This window comes from Nelumbo nucifera, chromosome 3 (genome assembly GCF_055504915.1).
Source record: "Nelumbo nucifera cultivar China Antique chromosome 3, China Antique-T2T, whole genome shotgun sequence".
In the NCBI taxonomy this organism is placed as follows: Eukaryota; Viridiplantae; Streptophyta; class Magnoliopsida; order Proteales; family Nelumbonaceae; genus Nelumbo; species Nelumbo nucifera.
In genome coordinates, this window is record NC_142651.1 from 17,757,245 (window position 1) to 17,771,536 (window position 14,292).

A 14,292-nucleotide genomic window follows, 5' to 3' on the forward strand; every position below is an offset into this window, starting at 1 on the left:
CTCAAAGGCATAGATTATTTCGTACCAGATGTACTGCCAAGGGAAAATTATTTAATTTAATTCTTGACAGTGGTAGTCAGGAAAATATTATTTGCAGGGATGTCATCCAACAATTACAGCTGATTCCTGAAAAACATCCCAACCCATACACAATTGGGTGGATCAAGGAAGGAGGCGGCGTACGAGTGGAAGAACGCTGCAAGGTACCTTTTTTAATTGGTAAGTACCATGATGAAGCATATTGTGATATTGTAGATATGGATGCTTGCCATATTTTGTTAGGGAGGCCTTGGCAATTTGATACAGATGCAAGGCACATGGGTAGGAAAATACCTACCAACTTGAAAAAAGAAGGTACATGTTATACTTTGTTACCCATAGCAGAAAAAAATATTACAAATACTCCAAAGGCACATGAAAAAAATTTCCTTACCATCACCCATCATCATGCTGAATTTGTTAATGAATGTAAGGATACTCATGAGATACATTTGTTAGTAGTAAAAGGAGAAGATGTTAGTGATGAAAATACAATTCCAGCTGAAATACAGGGACTACTGGATGAATTTAATGATGTAGTTCCAGAGGAGTTACCAAATGAACTCCCTCCCATGAGAGATATACAGCACCATATTGATTTTGTTCTAGGTGCTAGTCTACCTAACCTCCCACATTATAGGATGAGTCCCAAGGAGAATGAAATCTTACGGGAAAAGGTAGAAGAATTATTGAAAAAGGGGCACATTCAAATCAGCATGAGTCCTTGTGCAGTACCTGCCTTATTAACACCTAAGAAGGATGGCTGTTGGAGAATGTGTGTCGACAGCAGGGCCATTAACAAGATCACCATTGGATACAAATTTCCCATTCCTAGGCTGGACGACATGCTGGACCAACTAAGCGGAGCTGTAGTTTTCTCAAAAATAGATCTCAGGAGTGGATATCATCAAACCAGGATCCGTCCCGGAGATGAATGGAAGACAACCTTCAAGACTAGAGATGGCTTGTTCGAGTGGTTAGTCATGCCCTTTGGACTAACCAACGCACCCAGCACTTTCATGAGGCTGATGAACCAGGTATTGCGCCCCTTCATTGGTAAATTTGTGGTAGTCTATTTTGATGATATTTTGATATACAACAAATCTATCACTGAGCATGTGGGACATATTAGGGAGGTCCTGAAAGCATTGAGGAAAAATAAATTATATGCTAATTTGAAGAAATGCATCTTTATGAATGATAATTTATTATTCCTGTGATTTATTATAAACAAGGATGGTGTGAAAGTAGATGAGGAAAAGGTGAAAGCCATTAGGGAGTGGACGACCCCATCTACTGTCATAGATGTCAGGCGATTTCATGGGTTGGCAACCTTCTATAGGCGCTTTATTAAGAATTTTAGTAGTATCTTGGCTCCCATTACTGAATGCTTAAAAAGGGGAAGTTTCAATGGAGAGAAGAACAAGAGCAAAGTTTTGCACTCATAAAAGAAAAGTTATGTACTGCTCCTGTTCTTGCCTTGCCAGATTTTAATAAGTTATTTGAAGTTGAATGTGACGCCAGTGGAGTTGGCATAGGGGCTGTATTGTCCCAAGAGAAAAGACCCATTGCTTTCTTTAGTGAAAAATTATGTGAAGCCAAGAAAAAGTGGTCTACTTACGACAAGGAGTTTTATGTTGTGGTTAGAGCCCTGAAAACATGGGAACACTATTTGATTGCAAAAGAATTTGTTCTCTACACTGACCATCAAGCCCTAAAATATCTTAGTGGGCAAAAGCAATTAAGAAGTGATTTACATGCCAGATGGTTTGCTTTCCTAGACAAGTTCCCATATAAAATTTGTGTATAAGACAGGACAACAAAATAAAGTGGCTGATGCACTTAGCAGGCGTATAGCTCTCATCAAGACCCTCAACGTTGAGATTGTGGGTTTTGAGTGCCTAAAGGACTTATATGCCCAGGATGGAGACTTCCAACAGGTATGGGAGAAATGTGTGAATAAACAGTCAGTAGAAGACTTCTTTATTTATGACGGGTTCCTTATGAAAGGGGAACAGTTGTGTATCCCTTGCACCTCCCTCCGCAAAAAGATCATCAGGGATTTGCATGGGGGTGGACTAGCAAGACACTTGGGAAGGGACAAAATAGTAGAAGCCGTTAAGGGACGATATTACTGGCCGAAATTAAGAAGGGATGTGTCTACCATCGTAAGTAGGTGCTATGTTTGTCAGACAACTAAGGGACAAACCCAGAACACAGGTCTCTACATGCCCCTACCTGTTCCTACTACTATATGGGAAGACTTGTCCATGGATTTTGTGCTAGGCTTGCCAAAGACCTAGAGGAACATGGACTCCGTCTTCGTGGTGGTTGATAGGTTCTCAAAAATGGGGTACCCAAGACCATCCGCAACAGCCAAATTATTTTTCAGGGAGATTGTTCGCTTACATGGGGTACCCAAGACCATCACTTCAGATTGTGACACACGGTTCCTCAGTCACTTTTGGATGACCTTGTGGAGGATGTTTGATTCATCACTTAATTTCAGCAGTACAGCCCATCCGCAGACAGATGGACAAACAGAAGTGGTAAACCGGACCTTAGGAAATTTAATCCGTAGCATATGCCGGGAAAGTTCAAAATAGTGGGACTTCGCCATTGCCCAGGCTGAGTTCGCCTATAACAATGCAGTGCACAGTTCTACAGGCAGATCCCCATTCTCCATCGTATACATGAAGGTCCCTAACCATGCACTGGACTTAGTGAAGCTACCCAGAGTACCCAGCGCAAATATCTCAGTAGAACAAATCCAGACCGTCCAAGAAGCCGTGAAGCAAAAGCTAGAGCAATCCAACGCCAATTACAAGATGGTCGCGGACAAGCACCGCCGACCTCAAGTGTTTGATGTAGGTGATGAGGTTATGGTCTTCTTAAGGAAGGAAAGGATTCCCGTAGGTACTTACAACAAGTTGAAGCCTCGGAAGTATGGTCCATATAAGATCGTGAAGAAGATTAATGACAATGCCTATGTGGTAGATTTGCCAGATCATATGGGTATGTCCAGGACCTTCAACGTTGCTGACCTTCATCGGTACCTGCCGGAAATAACACTCGCCTACCCTAGTCACGACTCGAGGTCGAGTTCTCTCCAAGCGGGGTAGAATGATGGAGGCCCATCTCATCCCTAGGGGCGGCAGCTCCTAGAATGAGGATAAGTTAACTAAGATCCAAGAATTCAAGATAAGCAAGGGATCTAAGAATCTAGGATTAGCAAGACTCTTCCAAGATTAGCAAGATAATGCAAGACTCTTCCAAGATTATCAAGAAAGACTCCAAGAAGCATCAAGATTAGCAAGATAATCCAAGATCCATGCACCTAGGGAGATCGGACGGAGGAGATCAAACCAAGGAGAGTTTGATCCTATCAAATTAGATGTTTAGATCTATCCTAGTTATTATTTCCTAGTTCTTTTACAATTTCCAAATGTATTATAAGTACTGCTATTTTCCCAAAGTTATTCATCAATTCATACTTCATATTTTCAGATTTTCTTGAGTTCTCTTCTTTGAGTTTTCGCCACATTTTTTCTCTCCTAGAGAAATCGGTGTTATTCGCTAGGTACTAGCGAACGCCCGGTGCTTGCATAGCCAGCTCCGGTTCTCATTGTTTCCACGCTACGTCACAAACCCATAACCCCTGCAACCCTGGTGCAGGCGGGATTTGATCTCAAGTATATATATCCACTACAACCAGATGGAGACTTTACCAACAATGAAAGTATTATTGCAGATTCTGCCACAATTGCAAACCAAAATTTTCAGACTCTGCAGCATCTTGGGTCAGAAGCCATGCCAAACAACTTCCTGTATATATATATATGGAGTCAAAGGATTCTCATTTAATTAACTGATTGTCCATTTGTCCTACATACCCGGCTGATGAAAATGCTTCTCAGGTAGGAATCACACAATAGGTTGTTGAAAATGCCTGATTCAACTTCTTGCTTTTGTTTTCTCATGGAGGAAAGAGAGAAAGACAAATTATATCCTTCTAGATTGCAGTTGGACTGGGTTAGGGTCCAATTTTATGAGCCTAGACTGGTGGGTGAAGCTTATCTTTACACTGGTCCAACAAAACGCTCAGGTGGTTGGATGGTTGGTGAAGAACTACCACTCTGGGCCCAAGCTAATAGAAATGACAGTGTAGTTGTATAGGAAAGAAGTCTAAGCTTCCAAGAATCCTCCATATGGCAGCATTGGCCAATCAAACCAACTGGACCAGATTTTGCTACTCAAATTAGATGAGGCTGATCCCAAATCCCAGAGAGGGAGTGGGTATCAAACACTATTGGCCTAGCTGAAGGTGGACATGGAAATCTGAGAGACAATTTAATTTGTATGAAGTGATTTTGAAGCTCATGAAAAAGCACTGCTTCCACTAAGGGATGTTAGGGCTAGAGGGAGAAATGGGGTGATGACAGACCTGTACATATGGAGTATATTATAATACATGCCATAAACTTGCAAGAATTTGAGAATTGGATATATAGGAAGGAGACAATGCATATCAATATCAAATAGTCAGGTGATGAGCTAATCGGAGCGCTATAAATATGGATATAACTACAATATGCGCATTTGTATTGATATTTTAATATTTAATATAAATATAAGATTTAAAATCACTTCATACAAATTTACAAGTTCTACACTATATATGCTCTACCCACTTTTAATTGCAATCAATTGGGAAGTAAAAAAACTAAGTTGGAAAGTCTACTAAAATGTACAGAAATCACAAACCCAATTAGTAGTGTTGATTTTCTACAACAATTGGTGCTGACCCTAAGCATCAATTGGTGGTGATTTATTGGACCAAAAACTATATATAGATTATGTGGCCCTGGTTCCAAGACATTTATCTATCTATCTATCTCTTTGTATGTCTCTTTGTCTGTCTATCCATCCATATCGATAAAAAGTAACCACTTAGAAAAGCATTACTCATTAAGACTCTACATAGAGTTTTTGTCTTATCAAAGAAAAGCATTACTCATTACATAGAGTTTTTGTCTCATCAAAGAAAAGCATTACTCATTAGGTAGAATTTTTGTCTTATAAAAGGGGTTTTTACCGTTCAGTCCACCTCTAGCTTAGAATTGATACCAATTCATGGGCAGACATGGGTGTTATAGGTGGAGCTGTTCATAAATTTGAATTATTGTAGGTCTACAGTTCAAATCTGAATTCTAAGGTAAAATACAGGCTAAAAATCCCTAAAAAAAATGAGATGACCCATCAACAATCTTTTAGCAAACAACTAGTTCATTCAATTCCATGGAGACCCTTCGACCTAGAGATAAGGTGGGTCTTTTCATGGCTTCCACAATGTTCTTGGTACCCAAGAATTGCATATTCCTAGTCTGCTAATGGCTTTCATAAATTTATAATATTATAAACTTATAGAGCTAGCTTTAACGTTCACTGCAACTTATTCCCTCAAATTAGAGCTGCATTTACATTAAATATATTTTTTATGGCCAAATTTTTTAAGGGTATTTTTTGTTAGTAATACAATTCACAAGAAATGGAAAAAAAAATACATAAATGAGTAGTGCTCAAACTACAGGGATATTCAATAGTCAATACTGACTTTGGAATGTAGGAAACAAAAATGATCTAATAAGAGAATTATTTTCATTACCAGAAAAATTAGGAAATAAAAAAAAAGCTCCCGGCGAGGATCGAACTCGCGACCTTTCGCTTACGAAGCGAACGCACTACCACTATGCTACGGAAGCAGTTCATGTCTAGGCCTTCTTTGAAGCTGTATTTGACTAAGAAAGAGACTAAGTATTTGCAGAATAATGAATTGTCGGATTCATATCAAGGTAATGCCAATTGCCATTTCTGAAAGCAAGTTTACGTAGGTTTTTTCCTTATATTCTCATATCGAATTACATAATCGTTGCCAAAGGAGTTTTATAAGCAGTGTTTATCATGATTTTGATTGTTAATGAACTGCCATCTTCTTCTTTAGTTCTCACTAATTACTATGCAACTCAACTGTTCTTTTATTTGTTTGTTTGGGCATTGGAGTCTCGGGATTGCAAAGTGTATGAATTTGAATTGGGTATGGGAGATTATTTATGGTGGCTCTGATTTTATAACTTGTTCAGAGGTAAGGTTTTTTTAGTCGTATTTGTATTTTGCTAATATAAAATTGTGACTGTTTGGGTTAGTACAACTTTGAAGGTATAACCCATGCAAAAGCAGTAGAAACTTGCACATGGTAAAACGGTTTAAGTTGGTGATAAGGGGTATTTGGCCGATCCGTAGATCTTGACATGTGGTGTTGGTTAAATGCATCCCGGCCATTTTATGGACCCTGACACGTGGCGTTGGTCGGATGTATCTTAACCACCCATCACCAACCACTACCAATCGTTGTTACTTGCTCCTAATTATTCCTCTCAAGTGATTATTGGAAAAGTTAGGATCTATCATATGGATGGTCGAACCATGCTAAATAGTTGGGCGAAATTTCAAAATTTCCTAATCCTTTTAGGAATTGAATTCCACTATGTTTTGAAAAACTGTATTTTCATGATTGGTCTTACACTGAATCGGACCATATTTGAAACTAAACAAATAGGGAGATTTATACCTTATACGAATACCACAAATGCAAATCCCAAGGTGAAAGTTCATGCCCAAATCAGTCATAAAACCAACATCCACTGAAGATGGCGCAGTGTATAGGTGAAGTTGATTTAGCAACACAATTTTCAGCAAAACTATAACCCAACTACTTGAATCGAACTGGGAAGGTGAGCCTGAAATTCCTCTGAATTTTTCTTGCAGAAATCAAAAGAAAACTTATCTCTATCAATCATTGAAAGCCTAGGTCGTAATACAATTTCTTGCAAGACAAAAGAAAAGAAGAGAGAACAAGAAAGAGTGGTCTTCTAGTCTAGTTTGCCCTATTCTTCTTTTATCTCCTTATATAGCACTCTCCTAATCAAATTAGGAGATTATCTAAATCTAATTAGGATCTGGACTCTATTAAGAGATAAGCCTTATCCTCTTAAGAGGATGGGTGCTCTATACCCATTTTCAAACCTAGATTTTACCCAGAGCATATGACATGACAATTTACTTAATCTTATTAATTATGGATCTTAGGCCCATTTTCTTTAAAGACTCATGACCCAAGATGTTGCATGGCCAACTTAGGCCTAATTTGTATGGCGTGGGACCCCACAATGACCTCACATAAGTTCACATGGGTTTAGCCCAACCTCTATGAAAAGGCTTAGCCGAATTTACTACTAAACGTAGTGAACCCCTAAGCACGTCACTATGGGCACAGTATGGGCCCAACATTTACACCTAAATGATCCTTAAATTCAGCCATCCTATGAAAACCTAAGGATAATGGACTTAAGTAAGATAAAGCCCATTAGGTAATTAGCCTTGTAATGGTCTCTTACACTTGACCTCTCGGTCCATAATGATCACAACAGTAACCGATAGGGAAGGACCTCTTCCCTAGCTGCAAGGTATGGTGTCACACTCTCTACTCGAATGGATCCCGAGAATTAAAACATTTTGCAAACATTTTTTTGTAAAACATTATATATATATATATGCAAAACCAAGTCTCAAACACAATTGAAATCCACTGCCGGTAGTTTAGGTTTCCATCCGAGAGAATGTAAGTCCTATCATTCACTTTGTCTGACAAATGAGCTGATCCTATCACTATGATCACCAACTCAAGTGAATTCTCAAACTGCCCCAACATACCCAGGTTTTGACCCTTGATGGATTAATTTCACTGATTGGTATATCAAAGATATCCAATCCAATACCTAGTGTAGTACCATAATCAAGTCTAGGGGTTATGTATAACTTTCCTGTCTTGCCCATCAATCTCTAAGGGCATAACTAGAAAATGGCCCGGGTTCAGTGTTTCATCCAAACACATACTACATGTGCTTCGGGTCTAACCCTAGCGGCTGAGACAAGTTGCCCCAACTTCTTTGGTAGCACATCTATGTCAGCTTTGGCAGGATAAACTCCCTAAGTCTATCCAACGACTGAGAACATTCTAAACTAACACGAGTCTCATAAGTGTCCAGTTTAAGGGGTAATTACACAGAAACATACCAATATCAACATTAAACAATAATGTACTTTCATTCATTTACAATAAATGTATTTGTACATCAATCTGATTGGAGCTAAGGGCATACACTGTTTAACAACAACTCCAACTATAAAAAGGGGCTCCCACATTGAGGTAAACACACACTGGAACTTAAGCTGTAAGTCTCCTCCCTTGCTTGGTCCGATCCCTCATAGCTCTCGAGCTAACTTGACCATTAGAGTCTCCACCCCTATGATACCTCCCGAGGCCTTTGGCATACTTCTTTTCTCAACAAGTTGGACCCGTCGGCCTCAGATATTGAAAATTATATTATTGCCCATGGCTTCATATTTGACAACAATAATTGGAGATTGTAAATCCTAATTATTAACACTCCTTCAAAATAGTAGAAGGATCTTTGGGGGTTAAATAAATTCGACTTTTGTTTATGGGCAATTTGTGATGGGGAAGTTTTAGTAATCACAGTGAAGAAGTTGCAGAAAGAGTTGATTTCCTAATACAGATTAGAAACCCGGTAATACTGCATTTTCTCAACTACAAAGACAAGCTGTCAAGATGAGGGTTGACCTAAAACCTTGCTATAAACTTCATTGTCAAATTATTCAATTGAATCCATGGTGACAATCCACCAACCATAGGCCTCTAGCATCTCAACGATATAATAAAAGGAGAGGTCAGACAAGAAGTGCATATCACATTCCACTAGTCTATAGATCACCTTTTGTTTTATACCCTTTCCCATTATCCCAGGTAAGCAAACTTGTCTGTTCCAATCCCATTAAATGAATTAAAAGAAAAGAATCTCAGAAATAATTTATTTACACCTCATCTCCCCTAAAAAATCAAATCACCATTACTATATCATCCAATCTAATTAAGATATTGTTCATAGTAATCCATGCGTGTAAGCTGGAATTTGAGATACATCCTACAAATAGTGGAGCTAAAAGCAATTTATTCCACTACAGCCATTTTCATTCATAGAATATCTATACCTTTCTGGTCGGGGTGTTCATATTACAATATTATCATCCTTTGTTCATCATTTTTTCTAGTTGAGGAGAGGAAAGAAAAAAAAAAAATGAAAGTTAAATAGGGTCATGCAATTAGTAAGGTAAAAATTTGTAAAACTTGGGTTGGGTGCCAATCCCAATCATCAAAGAATATGGGAAATTTCCAAAAATATTGTCTTAATATTTGTATCAAATCACTTATCAAAGTAAATGTTAGAAGAAGCATCAATACTTTTTCTTTGAAGTACCGACACACTGGCTAAATTATTTTATTGCCATAGATTAGCACTGAAGTTAACAATGGATATGGCCTTAATAGAATGGAATGGCAAAACAGGATACTAATTAATTTGCAATTAGAGTTGTAAAATAATTAGGTTCTAAACAATGAGATTTTAGGAGAAAAGCATATTTTACTTATATATGTTTTCATCCTAAAGATCCAGGCTTGTTCAAATTCTTGAAAGGCCCATAAATGATACATTTGCCCTTCAAAATCACTTCAATAATGTATGCTTCAATCTCAAGTACCTGAAGTTTACCAAGTATATGTGAGGATTGGCTAGAATAGCTTTTAGAAGTGTTATGAATGAATGTAAGGCTCAGTTTGGAAAGAGTATAAATGCAAGTATGTACAGTATAAATACATACAAAATAATACAAAATATAAGGTTTTGCACTCTACCTATTTGCATTTGTACTCCTTCCAAACTGAGGCAGAATATAAGGTTTTGCACTCTATATATTTGCATTTGTACTCCTTTCAGACTGAGCTTATATTTTGTATTATTTTATATGTATTTATACTATACATATTTGCATTTGTACTGCTTCCAAACGGAGCCTAAGATTCAAATGACAACTGTTACCCAATGCATCAATTTCTTATATATTTATTAAAGCCATGCAGTTTCAAGGGTTAGAGTGACTAAGAACAGTCAGCATCTTATTATGTCAAAGTTGGCTTGCTTGTTATGATGTTTTGACCATATAAGAAATTAAGTATATAGTCAAATTGAATAAAAAACTGCAAAGACATTAGAAATAAAAACACTCAAACTCAACCAACCCAGCTATAAATCCACCCAGACTCAAACCTGGCCTTTGTTGTACTTAGTTTAGCTTGGATTCAATTTGTACTACCTTGCTCAGGCTATTCCTTAGGTTGGATCAGACCTTGGACCGGGGGTCCAAGTTTTATTGTTGGGCCTGGGTTAGCCCTGAAGCTTGTCCAGCTCATTTTGGAATTGGAAGTATTTGTATTTTGTGTGAGAATCAGTTGTTTTGTAGTTTCCTAAATTAGACTTCTCATTGTCTTTACAAAATATTCAGTTTTTCTTTGTTTTATGTATTTGTTTGTGGCAGGGGTGAAGAGGTTGAATTTACTCTAGTTATAAAGAGCTGAGATACGTTGGTTATATCTTTAAAAGCTTTTGTTGTAACAAAATTGAATATTGAACTCGCACCAAGAAAGAACAGAGTTCTAAAGAAAATCTAATTTCCTTGTAATTGTATCACTGAGAGAACGAAATATTTTTGTGGTCTACTCTAATTTGTGTTTTGCTTCTCTATTGAGGTCAAACAATGAATTGTGTGAATTTGTTTTCTGCTATAATAGATTGATGTATTTGCTTGAAATCCATAATTTTATCTGTGTTAATTTTACTATGACTGACATGCATAGGTGACTACATCTGTTCTTATTGGAATGATATGATCAAACTCGGAGTGGACTGGACAGTTAGATGGTTCAGACCAAAACCATGGATTTAAGTTTTTCTTAAACCCAGTAAGACTGATTAGACAGGTTGATGAACAGCCCAAGTAGTCTAACAACTAATTATACATCTTCTCCTCTTTCAATATTGGTCTTATCATTGGTTTTCAACCTCATCCTAAGTGTCAGAGATGGGAACACAAGCAGTAGCAGCAACTACAATGAGAGAGAGAAATTATTTCAATCCGTGCTGTGTGCCTTTATGTTTCAACAGATTATTTATCTACTAATGTTTGGTATTTCAATCCATGTTTCCTCCCAACACCCCTATCGTCTGCGTTTGGATGTTTGTTTTAATTCTAGTAATATGATGAAAAGATAAAATATTCAAGTAGAAAAGTGCTTCAAAATGATTAACTAATGATTCCATGTCGATTGGGGGCATATTTATTATTGTTTGAAGATGAAGCATACCGGGGAGACATGTTGGGAGCCGAATCCTTGTTCGTTTCCTTCCAGATTTAAAAGGAATGATGGAAAGCAAGTTAATGCAAATGTAGCTGTGTAGCATTTATATGTCTTTTTAGAACTGCTAATTCCTAAGGCTCCATTTCTGCATCTTACATCTATTCCATTGACTGCTTTTTCTAACTGAAGTACTAAAACTCATGACAATCTTGTTATTGCTTTAGTAATTGTTTGGATTATTGAACATTGGGCTTCAGACCATATCAAGTTTGTATAATTGATAAGTCTCTTGCTCCAATTACAAGGAAGGGTAGCATTAAGGTGACCAATGACTTCAGTCTTTCGTTTGTATTACATGTTCCTAAAGTAAATACAAATTTGCCTTCAATAAGTAGTCTCAGAAAAGGTTATGCAGCTTAGTGAGGTTATGGAGTGTATTCTTGATTCTGCATTTTTAATAGTTTGACAGTTTCACCAAATGGTGTGAGAGTTAAGCTTTTTAGATATGACAATACGAAAGAGTATTTTGAGAAGCATACCTTACATCATATCTGATGGGTATATGGAATTTCAAAATGCAATAATGGACAAATTCTTGAAGTTTCTAGGATTTAGTAGCAATTTCCCCATTCATTTTTTGGGGTGATGCTATCAAAACTGCTGTGTTTCTTGTTAATAGGGTTCCTTCTTATGTTCTTGGTCTTAAAACTCCAATTAGGGGGTGTTTCGTTTTTTGGATTTAGAGAGGGGGAAGTTGGTCAATGGGATTTTGGTTCCCATTGACCAAGAATCCCATGTTCTTTTTTCAGTTTTATGTGGGGATCAGGAAAAGTTTATTTTCTTGGGTATCACTTTGGGAAAGTGATACCCCTCCTAAGTGGGTAAATAATTTTTCCACACGGGGAAAGTTACCAACACTTGAATGAGACAAAAATGCCCCTTTTAATAATGGATTTCTATGGCTAAAATGGTCATCATCTTATTTCTATGGCTAAAATGGCTAAATGCATTTACCTAGGTAAGTGTTTTCCAGGAAAAACTTACCCAGGTAATTACATTTACCCAGGTAAATAACTTATCGAAAAGCGAATGGGGCCTTAGTGTTTCAATTCGACTATATATGATGCTGGAAAGACATGATACCAGAAAATTTTAAATGAATCCCCATCATGGGTAGGACTGCAAATGAGTTCGATTTGATCCAATTCAAATTCTGATTGGATTAATGTTCGATTCAGATATCCTTTAATTATAAATGAATCAGATTGGATCACAAAACTTGATCCGTTTAGATCTGATTAACAACATTATGTATTATATGACTTATATGAAAGTCGAGGAGGGGTGTTAACACTGAAGATAGTTTTATAGCAAGGTCAAAAAGAAAAACTCATCATTCCAAGCATATACATGGCAGAAGAGACCAAGAAGGGGAGTTGAAGAAATGGTGAGAATCAATTTAAGTTGATCTATGTGAAGCTAGTTTGGTGAATCTGTACCAAACCAAATGATTAACAAGTACATGTAGGCAAAGCCTGATGGAAGAAATTTCCATATCTTGTGCGAGTCAAATGTATGCCAATTTGTGGAACTCTATCCAATTCTAATGTGTGAAAGACAAATTTTGGAAGCTTGGTATTTGTTGAACTCATATGGCATTGAATGCACAAAGGGTAGTAACAAGTAAAATGCATTAGATAGAGATAGATGTGTAGTAACAAGTAAAATGACTCAAAATTATGTTATTAGGATATACCATATATACATTGGATGCGCAAAGGGTATTTTCGGCCATCGACCCATACTGATCCCCTATACCTGTCATTTTGGCTGTTGGATGTGATTTCCATCCAAAATCAACCGTTGGTTTTCAAAGTATGCAAAAAGAGTAGTTTGGACCATTAGATTTCAAAATATGGGACTCAAAAATCAAGGAGGTGCCACACCGAATCACCCATATGGCCCACTTCTTGAAACGCCCTTCCAAACAGCACAGGGTAGGAAACGTTTCTCATCGCTGAGTTGGCAAGTGCCTTTAAACACCATTTCTTGAAACGCCCGCAAATTAGCCCAACCAAATAATGAAAAGAGAAAACGTTTAAACTTTAAAGTGGAGTTTATTAGATAAACGCCCCCCTAAGAAATTCCAACAGAACCAAACATATAAGAAATCTCTCCTTTAAAAGCTCCCAATCATGATTAGATAGTGTGTAGATCTGCCTAGATAGGTTAGTTTGTACATCCAAGGTATAGAGGAAACTAAGTGTTTGAGATTCTGCATATGCATAATATGAAGGTAGGACCGTAGGATAGGAGATGATGTTGATCTCAGACAAGTAGCAGAAGATATTGAGGGGCTGTTTGATTTGTGGGAATAGGGGTCTGGAATTGGAATCAGAATGGGCCATTCTAAATTTTCAATTTCAACTTTTTGGTTGAGTGGAATTCCATTCTCATTTATGGTGGAATGACCATTCCCTCCCCTCCTTTGAAAATGAAATTCCATTTCAACTGATTTCAATTCTCATTCCGATTCCTGTCTAAGCCTAAGAAGATCTCTGTAAAGAAGCTGGTATGGTAATTCTGAAAGAAGACATCTCTGGCAGACTTGCACTTTTTTTTTCCGATCATCAATTCCAAACTGTATAGAATCCATTAAAGCTACCATTAACCAAAGGAGAAATTTATACGTATGCTTAATTCATGATAACTGAGGAATTTATCTCAGGACTAATAATAAGTAGGGGGTTTGCGCCCAAATCATTCTCAAATATATATATATATATAACCAAATAAAAATAGGGTTATAAAACTAGCGTGTTTTGGACTTTGGATTTGTTTCCGACGGCATCTTCAGATATTTTTTTCGGCCCCATAGGCCTGAAGTGCAAACCCATAAATAGCTGTTAACTAGGTTGTGC

General features: G+C 37.3%; 1 non-coding gene across 1 annotated transcript; it reads right to left on the bottom strand.

Annotated features, from left to right (window-relative positions):
- Positions 1 to 5,729: 5,729 nt before the first annotated feature.
- Positions 5,730 to 5,801, bottom strand: TRNAT-CGU (transfer RNA threonine (anticodon CGU)). Its single transcript has one exon. It is a non-coding gene; the product is annotated as a tRNA-Thr (tRNA).
- Positions 5,802 to 14,292: the final 8,491 nt, after the last annotated feature.